The sequence below is a fragment of the Dendrobates tinctorius genome, unplaced genomic scaffold (genome assembly GCF_039654945.1).
Source record: "Dendrobates tinctorius isolate UK_male_01 unplaced genomic scaffold, ASM3965494v1 ptg000069l, whole genome shotgun sequence".
In the NCBI taxonomy this organism is placed as follows: Eukaryota; Metazoa; Chordata; class Amphibia; order Anura; family Dendrobatidae; genus Dendrobates; species Dendrobates tinctorius.
This window is the reverse complement of record NW_027361737.1, coordinates 14,631,718-14,645,371: the sequence shown is the minus strand read 5'-3', so window position 1 is coordinate 14,645,371 and position 13,654 is coordinate 14,631,718.

The following is a 13,654-nucleotide window of genomic DNA, read 5'->3' as shown; positions in this document are numbered from 1 at the left end:
CGCTTCCTGGAAAGTTCCTCATGCCCCGATGCACGTTTCGCAATGCTTCATCAAGGAGGCGTGTCTAGGCAGGGGGCTGACCCATTTAAATATAGAATCGATTCCCATGATTGGTCAGTACTAACAAATCACACCTGATTAAAAAGATATGTCGCTCCTAAAGTGCATACCGCGCCTGTGCGCATAAAGATCCAGTGCCAGCCTACATACATGTCGCTCCTAAAATACACACTGTGCCTGCGCGCATAAAGGTCCTGTGTTCAGCCTAGGAAATGTAACTCCTTTCAGCCAATAAGAGTATACTCCGTGATCACGTGATCCATACCTGATAGGTCCTATTGAGACTTGTACTTAAATCAGCATATTGCGCCTGGAGGTCCTACATCTACCAGGCATAATCGGCGCATGCTCGGGATTATTTGAGACCCGTCATCCAATGGGAAAAATGCCCAGCGGTCATGTGGTCCATGCAAAGCCTGATACTTGGTATGCCCCAGCAGTCACAGAAACACCATTGACTCACCGCACATTTCTCAAGACAGCTCAAAATTCAAGCATGCGCACTGCCTCAAATATCTACCTGATTCCTAAAGATGAAAATATTATAAGATTGAATGCCTGACGCTTAAATTCTAATGTAATCACGTGGTTAAACTAAAGGGTCAAAATGGACATATTGTTGGGGAACTTTATAAAAAATGCCCCAATACAATACAATAACAATTCCTGTATCATAAGGGATCTACTGCAACATAATACAATCAATCACATTAGGTTGTACTAATACAAATGAGTGTTTAACAGAGCCCAGTAAGATGGACTTTAAAGCCAAAGAGAGTTCTTGGCAGGCAAGAGCCACTAACATGTTTTAGAAGGGAGCTGGACCTTCTTCTACTTCTACTTTAACTTCAAATGGCTATCAAAAAAACATTAAGAAATATAGAAAAGCATTACATAAGAAAATCAAAATATGGTGGACTAAGATCACACTGGAAAATTATATTTCTCAGAAAATTGTACCTAGAGGTCTGAAAATGAATGTGTTTCCCACGTTTGACCTAGGCGATGAAGTTCTGACTAATCGCTGGATTAAAGCAGCCAGTGCATGTTCCTTGGAATTTATTGCTATTATTGTTGAAAAGAATACTATGTCTTTGAAAAACATTGAATTGGAGATTGATAATCTGCAAAAAACTCTTCGGCAGGAATTGAAGGCTGATCAGTTTCAAGAAATGATTAAAAATTTACATAAAGATGTGGAAAAGGGGAGAGTAATATCATTATGAATAAACAGAAGAAGTGTGAGAGAGATGTTGGGGATTTTGAATCCAATAAAATATTTCGGTGGCAAATGAGAAAGGAATCAGTTAAAAGGAAAATCTCCAGGAGCTCTTCGGCATCTGGCTCGTCTATGAGTGAAGGGGGCGGGTCGGTATACAAAGAAAGATATGGCCCAAGAACTAGACAGATGTATAAGAAACATTCATCAGCCAGGAGGAAGGAAAAAGATGGAGTCAAGGTAATAAACTTGTCTTGTCATCAGATTACAGCTGAGCAGGAGAGTGTTCTATCTAAAGGCTTGAGTTTCTCCCCTTCAACTGACCTTGATCTTTTTACAGCCATAAAGGATCTCCATCTTTTTTCAAGAAAAATATTATTGAAGAGGTTGCACTTTAGAGGGGAGGGTGAGGAAGACTTCCCCATTGATGAGGAGCAACAAGCCTTGGAGATCCTTGAATCGTTAATCGATGGGAACGACCAGACAGTAAGTATGGATTTTCCCCTAAGGAGATTCAATAAATCAAAAAAATTTCCCTCCCTTACCATGGTACCAGCAGTTGGCACCTTTACAAAAATGGTATCCTTGGATATTGAAGAGATAAAGAGGTCAAAAAATGGGTCATTTAATAATTTGACCAGGGCTGAGAATGAAGCATTACAACAATTGAAGCAATGGGATGACGTTGTCTTCAAGATGGCAGATAAGGGGGGCAATGTAGTAGTCTGGCCACATGCAATGTATGAGGCTCAGGCATACAGATTGCTTAATAACACAATTGAATTTAAACAGCTTACGTTTAATCCCCTAGCGAAATTTAAAGGGGAGCTAATTGACATCCTTAGGAAGGCTTATGAGGACAACATCATCCCTTAAAAGCTTCTGGAAATATATGAGAAATTGTCGCCCAGATTGGCTTCTTTTAATCTTATTCTAAAGGTTCATAAGGACCCCTAAACCCTCCGGGAAGACCCATAATTTCAGCAAATGAGGGTCTATGCGAAATAATTTGTGACATGGTGGAATACTTTTTAAAACCTTTTGTCAATCAATTGCCTTCCTTTATTAAGGATACAACGGCAGCCTTGGGACATTTAGAGGGTATTCAGTTGACTAACGAAATGCTATTGGTTACAGCAGATGTGGAGGCTTTATACTCCTCTATTGAACATGTCAATGGCCTAAAGGCAGTAGAAAAGTATTTGGGACAAAGTAATATTGATGGGGAGATGGTATTATTTATTATCGCTTTATTAAAATTCATTTTGACCCACAATGTCTTCACATTTGATGGTAGGATTTTTTTATAACAGAGAGGCACAGCGATGGGGGCCTCATGTGCCCCCTCGTATGCCAACCTGTTCATGGGTGCATGGGATTGGTCCATTTTTCAAGAGGAGGGTGTCGTTGATGTAGATCAAGTCCATAGCTGGATTCGCTACATCGACGACATCCTTTTCATTTGGGAGGGTCCAGTTGATGAGTTGGAACTATTCATGAACAGGCTAAACATCAACAATCAAAATATCAAATTGACTTACAAGTATGGACGCAAGATCGATTTTCTTGATTTGTCAATTGCAGCTCTTCCGAATGGACGTCTCTCCACTACCATCTATAGAAAACCCACATCTATTAACTCGTTCCTGCACGCTTCATCGGCTCATCCTAAATCCACGATCTCTGGTATACCAATTGGTCAATTCCTGCGAGCTAAGCAGATTTGTTCAGAGGAATCCCAATTTGAGCAACAGGCGAAGATTTTAAAGGAACGTTTTCAAGACCAGGGTTATGGTCGACGAGTGATCCAAAGAGGATATAGGAAGGCTAAGGATACACCAAGGGACCGTCTTTTGCACAAAAACCTACCTGCAATAACTCGGGAAGAGTCAGAACATTAGGTGAGATTTATCACAAACTTTAACAGCAGATGGGATGAGCTAAAGCAAAGTGTGGAAAAACATTGGAAGATTCTTTTCACGGATCTGGTTCTCAAGAAATGTCTGCCTACTTCCCCGTCTTTTGTGGCCAAGAGGGCACCAAATTTGCGGGATATCTTGGTTCACAGTACTTATGATCCCAAAGGGAGGGAAAAGTTACGAAGGAATGTTAAACGTGAGGGCTTTTTTCCTTGTGGGTTATGCAAAGGGTGTGCCAATATGAAAAAAGGCTCCTTTTTTTTCAATTTTGACAAGTCTAGGAGATTTGATATTAGGGCCCACATCACCTGCTCTACGAAGGGTGTAATTTACCACGCGGAATGCCCTTGCGGAAAAGTCTATATAGGCATGACCACACGTGAACTTAATTTGTTGACCATCAAAGGTATTGATCTAGTGGATTTGGGTCCTAGGGGAGGCGATCTGCAAAACAGGCTTCCAAAGAGGGAATGCTAGTGGATTTTTAGGCTGGGGACACTTGCACCTCAGGGTCTAAATGAAAGTTTTGGGTTCAATGCCTATTTATAAGTATTAGCCATGTAGTTGGAAGTAGTGAAGGGGGTTTACATATATTTTTTCCTGTATTGTTCTTGATTTTAACATTTTTTTTATTTTTTTAGTGATTTCACTCTGTGAGTGCGTATCCTAATTTTTCACTGGCAGCTGTCAAGGGAGGATAATTTTGGTCCATCCATGGATGAAGATTGGTTTTATGAGGGATCCATTAACCCTGCCTCTACTGATGATGAAGGGCGTAATCAGTTGTTTAAAATCCAGTTTGGGATAATAATACACCATATCTGTTTTTATGTGGCTTAGTGCAATATTTTTGTAATATCTATTTAGAAATGGGTGGTCATATGGGTTGGTTTACAATTCTATTTCAGGCATTTACATATTCCAGGGCTTAAGGTTTGTAAATTGGTATTTTTGCCCTGTGGCAATATGTTTGCTATATATATTTAGAAACGGGTGGTTGTATGGGTTGATTGAAATTTTGGGTAAATACACCGATTAAGTTTGGGAAAGGTGTTATAAGTATTAAGGTTATTCGATTGTAATTAAAAATCTTAAATAATTTATTCAGGAAAAACCCTGTGGCAAGTGGTTATGACAAGGATAAACACTCATTTGTAGAGTTGAGCGACTTTGGTCGGATCGGGTTTCATGAAACAAAATTTGTTTCAGATGAAACTCGTCCGACTAGGGCAAAAAAAGTTAGAGTTTCGTCCGAAACCCGACCCCAATGCAAGTCAATGGGGATTAAAAGTCGGCATTGAGTGGATGAATGTCATCCGCTCAATGCCGACTTTTATTTCCCATTGACTTGCATTGGGGTCGGGTTTCGGATGAAACTCTGACTTTTTTTGCCCTAGTCGGACGAGTTTCATCTGAAACAAATTTTGTTTCATGAAACCCGATCCGACCAAAGTCGCCCAACTCTACTCATTTGTATTGGTACAACCTAATGTGATTGATTGTATTATGTTGCAGTAGGTCACTTATGATACAGGAATTGTTATTGTATAGTGGCATTTTTTATAAAGTGCCCCAACAATATGTCCATTTTGACCCTTTAGTTTAACCACGTGATTACATTAGAATTTAAGCGTTAGGCATTCAATCTTATAATATTTTCATCTTTAGGAATCAGGTAGATATTTGAGGCAGTGCGCATGCTGTAATTTTGAGCTGTCTTGAGAAATGTGCGGTGAGTCAATGGTGTTTCTGTGACTGCTGGGGCATACCAAGTACCAGGCTTTGCATGGACCACATGACCGCTGGGCATTTTTCCCATTGGATGACGGGTCTCAAATAATCCCGAGCATGCGCTGATTATGCCTGGTAGATGTAGGACCTTCAGGCGCGCAGGCGCAATATGCTGATTTAAGTGCAAGTGTCGATAGGACCTATCCGGTATGGATCACGTGATCATGGAGTATACTCTTATTGGCTGAAAGGAGTTACATTACCTAGGCTGAACACAGGACCTTTATGCGCGCAGGCGCAGTGTGTATTTTAGGAGCGACACGTATGTAGGCTGGCACTGGATCTTCATGCGTGCAGGCGCGGTATGCACTTTAGGAGCGACATATGTTTTTAATCTGGTGTGATTTGTTAGTACTGACCAATCATGGGAATCGATTCTATATTTAAATGGGTCAGCCCCCTGCCTAGACACGCCTCCTTGATGAAGCATAGCGAAACGCGTGCCGTGGCATGAGGGACTTTCCAGGAAGCGCCACCATTTCATGGTATGTTATAGTACTCATACATGTGTTTATTATGTGTCACTAGGTTTATGTAGGGCTAAGTATGGGGGGTTTTTACTGGGGGAATTTTGGGGGATAGAAATGTCCCCATGTTGCTGGATATGTCTGAGGCTAGTCAGTTTATGAGCATGGAAGAAGCAAACCATGTTAACCCCTACTAGTGATACTTAATATATGAGACCCTATTTTCTTATAACAAATGTTCTGTGGTGTGGTGCTCCTATGGTTTTTTCCTTCTCTTATACTGGTCTAGCACCTTCTTTTTAAAGATTGCTAAACTGTATGTTTATAAATAAAGATTTTTTTTAAATGTACCATTGTGTGGGACCTTCTTATGGTATAAAGGGTTTAGGTTTCCACTAAAGGTGTTCATTGTTGTCATGTGGTACATTTCCCAGTATGGGGATGTTGTCAATTGATTGGGCAATTTGGTGAATACAATGATGTGAAAGCTATAGTTTTTCTCCAGTATGATAGGTGCTGAGAGCAATCCAGTCACTTTATGGGTCTGGCTTTCATGGTGGGTAGGTTAGAGAAGGGCGGGATGCCAACCCACCATATCTCTGCCTCCAGGGTCTGGCTGGAGGGCGTAAAATGTCCAGCCTTTTTTTCTTTCACTGTGGTGTGTGTTGGTTTGGAGGAAGGAAACCTCCAGACTGAAGCTCCTGATGGAGCTGCCACATTTGTTTGTACCAGATGGCGGAAGTCATACTGGGATGGACTTTATATGGACTTTTTTGTTTTCATTTGAGCAAGAAAGGCTGTTTTCTGTTGCTATTTCGGGCTTATTGACTCCGTGCAGCCTCACTGATGTCACTGGCTGACCTGAGGTGAACTAATGAGCGTGTGAAAAAATGCAGAAACTTTCCCATGCTCATTAGTTCATCTCCGGGCAGCCAGGGAGGCTGCACAGAGATTAAATAATTCAATCTGGCAGTGGTTTACATGGGGCTGGTCGCATTAGCACCGTTCCCTGTGTAAACCACTTAACCTTTTCTGTTGGATTGCAGCGGGGACCTGACTGAGCAGTGGAGAGGTAAGGATATGGTTGCTTTTTTGTTTTATTTTTGTTACAGGTAGATGGCTTTTATTTGGATTAGCAGAGGTATACATTTTGTCAAAAACTAGGTGTCTTTATTTCATTAAAATAATTTTTAATTAATGTCTGTGTGTTTTTTAACCCTTTATTAGTCTAGGGTTAATAATGGATCGGTGTCTTATTGACACCTCTCCATTATTAATCGGCTTAATGTCACCTTCCAATTGCAAGGTGACATTAATCCATTCATATTAACCCATGAGCCACTGCTACAGGGCAATGGGAATAGATAGGATAAGTGCCAGAAAAGGCGCATCTTATAGATGAGCCTTTTCTAGGGTGTTTGGGGGCAGATTTTTGTAGCCGGGGGGCCAAAAAACAATGGTCTCTCTCAAGGCTATTAAAATCTGCCCTCATTCACCTGCTTTACCTCTCTGGTTGCGATTTTGCCATGGGAGCCCACGCATTTTTTTCCAATGAATTAACCCCTTAATTTAACACCTAGACGTACCAAATTTTACAAACAAACCCTAATCTAATTATTAGTCAGGGACGTATAAAAAAATACATGAAATGAAATGCTTTACTGTATGTAAACCATGCGTCATTTCATGTCGAGTTTTAGAATGATTTTACAGAAGCCGGCAATTGAATTAGCGGCTATTCTGCTATGTAGAACTCTATGAAATGTAAATATATATAAATATATGTGTATCAATGACATGTGTGTATATATATATATATATATATTTACAGTATTTATATATATATATATATATATATATATGTATTCTACGTGTATATATCTATTCTTTTGTTTCTTTATTAAACCTGTCAGTGTGATTTTAATGTATCGCGTAACTGAGTTGCCTGCTTTACTAAAGGACACCGGGTGCGTATTTCTCGCAAGTCACACATCTGGTCCGTGTGTAATCTGTATTTTTTGCTCACCCATAGACTTGCATTGGCGTATTTCTGCCAGAATACGCTGACAATCGCAGCATGCTGGGATTGGCTCGGCCCGTAAAATACGCGTGAGAAATATACGGCTGATGGGAGCTACCCCATAGAGAATCATCGGTCCGTGTGCAATGCGTGGTTTTTACGCCTCTCACTCATCCGTATTTCTTTCTAGTGTGACCCCGGCCTAATATGGAAATAGCATAGACCACTATGGAATAAATTCATGTTAGTGGCTGCTACATCTATATCATTCAGGGCTCATCACACCACTGTATCAATCTGATGGGTGCTATCTAGTGATGAGCGAGTATACTCGTGACCTCCGAGTATTTTGCCGTGCTCAGAGATTTAGTTTTTGTCGACGCAGCTGCATGATTTGCAGCTGCTAGACAGGCTGATTACTTGTGGGGATTCCCTAACAAACAGGCATTCCTCACATGTATTCAGGCTGTCCAGCAGCCACAAATCATGCAGCTGCGTCGACACAAACTAAATCTTTGAGCACGCCAAAATACTTGGAGGACACACAAGCATGCTCAGGAAAACCCGAGCAACGAGCATACTTGCTCATCACTAGTGCTGTCCAATTTTTTATCCTATAGCACTGAGACTAATGTTATTGAGTGGGTCAGTGCTGATGTCCTAATCTATCTATGAAAAAAATGGTAGCATGCTGTGATTCCTCACTGAAATTAGATGCTACTCCCCCATTTAAGTCTATCGGTGGGGGAAAGCAACAGAGTGCACTTGTGACGTGCCCCAGGGGCCGTGGGATACTCGGTACCAGGCCCGTTAACTTCAATGGGAAATGTCATAGTGGCAGTGACCCGGTCCGTGGCCCCGGACGGTCATGTAAATTTGGTGTGTAATTACATGAGAATAAAGTTTATATGTGATTCGTGACGCAACCTGTGGTATTCTGGTCAGAGGCGACCAGCGCTGCAATGCCGTTTCCCTGGGACCGTTAGTATGACGCAGCTGAGGTGAAAATGGCTCTCCACAGGTAGAGCAGTAGTCCCAGGGACGTTGAGAGTAGTTTTAGAGGCGGTGCTGTAATGTGGAGTGAAAATTGAAGCAGTGCTGGGTTGATGATGCAGGAAGGAAACAGATGACGCATTTGAATATACTTCCAAGACTTTGCTCACAGTTCTGTTCTGCAGTACAGAGGCCCGCCTCAGTGCTGTGTTCTTTAGGTGAGGGGTCCAGTCAATTCCCAGGCAAATGAGTACACCCTTACAACACTCCCTGTCAGTATGTACCTTCCCAGGCCATCTCCACAATGCTGCTTTCCACTTTCCTTCCTTTCAGCATCTCACAGTCAGTGTCCAAGGTCAGCTGCCGCGGATCCTGTCAGATAATGTGATTCAGGCGTTTCTTTGATCCTATGTGGCTGCCTTTCTGGCGAAGATAACCGTGGTAATTTGCTGTGGCCCATAAAGTAGCCACAGCTGTCAGCTTGCTAGTTAAGTCGCGATGTACACTCCACAAGGCTAGGGGCTGAGAACCTTCTGCGACCTGAATTCTTCCCCCACCTGATGGCTATCAGCGTGGGACGAGCCCCATGGGGAGCACTATCCACCTGTGCCTCTAGAACAACCACTCTTTCCTTCAGGGAGCTTTCGTTCAAAGCCAATCTGTCCAGCAGCTCCTCCTGACAGGAGCTGCTCCAAACACATCCTTTCACTTCCCCTCCCTCTGAGGGAACTCTCCAACTGACTACAAATCTCCTGCCCTTTTCCTAAGCTCTGCCCACCTCCCAACACTCTTTATGAACCAAGCAGGGGCCATAGAGGGTGTTCTGCTGTTCAAAGTGTGTGTGGGATGCAGGTGTGGAGTGTGGTCAGGTGTCCCCATCTTACGTGATCGTGAGATACCACACCTCTGGGTGAGGTGCAGTTACTCTGTGGCCACTGAACCCTCAGAGGCACCACACTTGCATGCCTTCTGAGTGCAATCTGACTTTCGTGGACTAAGACAACGTAGATGGAGAAATTTTGTTCAACGTCTTCTCACAGTGCGATCTGATTCTCTCATACGGGAGAATCAAATCACACTGTGCTGACACTTCGATCAAACTTGGATCAGAGTTTGAGCTGTGGGTTATTAGCATAAGCAACCTGATTCTCTTGGATGAGAGAATCTTTGGTCATGTGACCTTGTCCTAACAAGTAGAAATTAGCCACAGAAATGAGACTGCCTCTTTGTATATACCAGATAAGGTAAAAATAACTAGAGAAAATATAGTTATCAGCTGTAATCGGGCCTAAAATATATTTTGCCTGAGAAAAATGCATATCTGTCAATTTTTGTGTAGAAAATAATTCATGCAGATTCTTGACACGTAACCTACATAATTCCATCAGTATGGAATTTTCTTGGTTTCCAGGTTTTTAAATAGGTTTCCGACAGCAATGACAAAACTGTTTTGCAGGTTCATCAACCTACTAAATTTATCTTGTATGTGCCTGTGGTATTGTCGTATTGGATGGAGACGTGCTATTCCTGTCTTTAATTCTATACTATTAAAAAAATAGAAACCTTCTCAACTAATGAATAAACCAAATTAAAGTCCAGATTATAAAGACTTAAAAATATTTTATTAATTACACAATGAAAGAAAAACCAGACAAATAAAACATAATACAATACCATAAAATGTCATAATGTAAGAAGGTAGTTACATAGTGAACACATAAGCCATAAGTAAATATAGTGATCATAAAAGTTCCATCCGCAACAAAGTGCATATAATGAACAGACAAAGCGTATAAAAACTCAAATAAAGTGCATAGGAAATGTAATAAGATCATAGATACCCGTGATCAATGGCTAAATACGTTTCGCCTACCGTGGCTTTCTCAAGGAGTCTCTAATATTTTTAAGTCTTTATAATCTGGACTTTAATTTGGTTTATTCATTAGTTGAGAAGGTTTCTATTGTCTTTCATGAATATCCGTACATGCTATATTGGTTGTTGGCTTATTAAAAAAATACCTGAACCTGTCAAATACTTAACTCCTTGCGTTTCCTGCCTCCACTAATGCACCTATGCCCGACATTGACATTTCTGTGTGTGGTTCCACTATTACTCCCCGACAACATGCCCGTTGGCTTGGGGTCATACTTGACTCCAAGCTTTCATTTGCCCCCCACATCCGATTACTGGCTTGCTCCTGTTATCTGCACCTTAAAAATATTTCTAGAATTCGACCTTTTCTTACTTTCGACTCCGCAAAAACTCTTACTGTTTCTCTTATTCATTCTCGCCAGGACTATTGTAACTCTCTTCTAATCGGTCTACCTCTTACCAAACTCTCCCCCCTCCAATCTGTCTTGAATGCTGCAGCCAGGATCATATTCCTCGCCAATCGTTACACCGATGCCTCTACCTTGTGCCAGTCATTACACTGGCTACCCATCCACTCCTGAATCCAGTACAAACTTATTACCCTCACCCACAAAGCACTCCATGGCTCAGCACCACCCTACATCTCCTCCCTCGTCTCAGTCTACCACTCTACCCGTGCCCTCTGTTCTGCTTATGACTTGCGGTTAGCATCCTCAATAATCAGAACCTCCCACTCCCGTCTCCAAGACTATACATGTGCTGCGCCAATTCTTTGGAATGCACTTCCCAGGTCAATACGATTAGTTCCCAATCCCTACAATTTTAAGCGTGCCCTAAAAATGCATTTATTCAGACTGGCCTACTGCCTCAACACATTAACCTAACTATCCCTGTGTGGCATAGTCAAAAGTTTTACCATAACCAGATTCCCCGCATCATGTTCCCACATGCTTTATGCATCTATTAGCCCTCTGTGTCTGTACTATTACACACTTAACATTATGGCTGGTCCATACAATCAGGGCAACTGTTACCACCCACTTTTCGTGTCTCCCTTTTTTCCTCATAGATTGTAAGCTTGCGAGCAGGGCCCTCATTCCTCTTGCTATCTGTTATGATCTATGTGATTATTGTTATGCTGTAATGTCTATCGTCTGTACTAGTCCCCTCTGAAATGTAAAGTGCTGCGGAATATGTTGGTGCTATAGAAATAAAATTATTATTATTATTATTATTATTATTAATAAAATATGTGATTTTCAAGTAAAACTTGATAGGGGATTCCACAACAGCCGTCTTCTCCAATATCAAGTACTATTTTAGCAAATTTAAACTTTCAACTGAATTTTATATGTCATCAATGACATATAAAATTCAGTTGAAAGTTTAAATTTGCTAAAATAGTACTTGATATTGGAGAAGACGGCTGTTGTGGAATCCCCTATCAAGTTTTACTTGAAAATCACATATTTTAATAATAATAATAACTAGTCATCAATGACTAGTAGAAAGTGTGTGAAAGACCCATACTTTTTCAGACCAGACTAATCTTACATGGTTTTGTACAAAACAAACCTGTCTCTGAAAAAGCCACAATGTGTGGAAGAAGTCTGCTCCAGATCCTTATTCTCTTTAGAGCATTTTTATAGGGAAAATAATGAATGTAGCCCTCGGGCCAGAAATCTGGCAAAACCTTGAGATGCAAAATGCACAGTCCTGACATTTTAATGACTTTTTGTAGTAAAATCTCCCTTTGGGTAGACAGTAGGTGATCCATACACTATGAAGGGGAGAGAAGGTCACCAAATGTTGGACCTCAATATACACACAGATTAATTAGTTACCCTAAACAAATGAAAGTGGAAACTATAAAAGCCCCCATGTAGTCACTGTTGTTTTAAAATGTACAACTGGTTAATGTAAAAGGTTTGTGCAGAATCGACAATGGTTAAAATGAAACTTGTTTCTATTTAAGAGGTATCAAAATCCATTTTCTGAGACCCATAGTGTTTCCATTTTTTGACATCTGGGGCTGGGCGAGGTTTTATTTTCTGTGGCTTGAGCTGGCATTTTTATTGATCCCATTTTGGGGTAGATACAAAGTTTTGATTGCCTCTTATTGCATGTTGCTGTGAGCAAAAAAATTAATTGTGGATTTTGATCTCTTTCCTGTTATGCCGTTTACTGATTGGATTATTTGCTTTTATATTTTGATGAATAGGACATTTACCAACGCAGTGATACCAAGTATGTGTATTTTTATTTGTTTTATTTTCAATGGGGCAAAAGGGGGATGTTTTAAACTTTTGTGTATTTTTTCTTCACATATTTTTAAAAACTTTTTTTCACACTTTTTACTGATGTCATTTGTCCCCCTAAAAGACCGGAAGCTGCGATTGTCAAATCACTTGTGCTATTCATGACAGTGCTATGTATAGCAGAAATCATGATCCTATAAATGTCAGCCTCAACCCAGAGTTCACATGAGTTCACAGGAGTATTGTAATGACAGGCATGGAGATCTTCTGCAGACCCTCCCCCCCCCCACCCATGTGTAAGGCTACGGCCACACTATCAGTATTTGTTCAGTAATTTTTCTCAGCATTTGTAAGTCAAAACCAGGTGAGGAACAATCAGATGACAAGGTATAATAGAAACAAGTGCACCAATTCTGCATGTTTGACCCACTCCGGGTTTTGGTTTACAAATACAGATGTGAAATACTGACTAAATACTGATAGTCCTGAATATTCCCCATCCTCTGGAATTCTTTGCCCCAACACATCCGACTATCAACCACATTCGCATCCTTCAGACGGAACCTGAAAACCCACCTCTTCAGGAAAGCTTACAGCCTGCAATGACCCCGCTGCCTCCTCACCACTACCGGAGCTACCGCCTCACCAACACCAGAGCTGCCTCAACCCCCCAACCTACTGTCTCCTTCCCCACCATCCTGTAGTATTTAAGCCCGCAAGGGCAGGGTCCTCTCTCCTCTATATCAGTCTGTCATAGTTAGTTTGTTTACTGTAAGTGATATCTGTAATTTGTATGTAACCCCTTCCCATGTACTGCACCATAGAATCAAATCAATCATCATGGTGCTATATAAATAAATAATAATAATAAAATAATAATAGTGTGGCCGTAGCCTAACAGGCCAAATTAATCCCTGTCTAGATTAAACCTGGGTATAGTTTGGCCCAGGCCAGAGTATAACTCAGGTGATAAACTGTCCTAGGCCAAACTATACCCAGGGGTGTAACATAGCCTAGGCCAAACTGTACCACTCCATTCTACAATGTACATCTC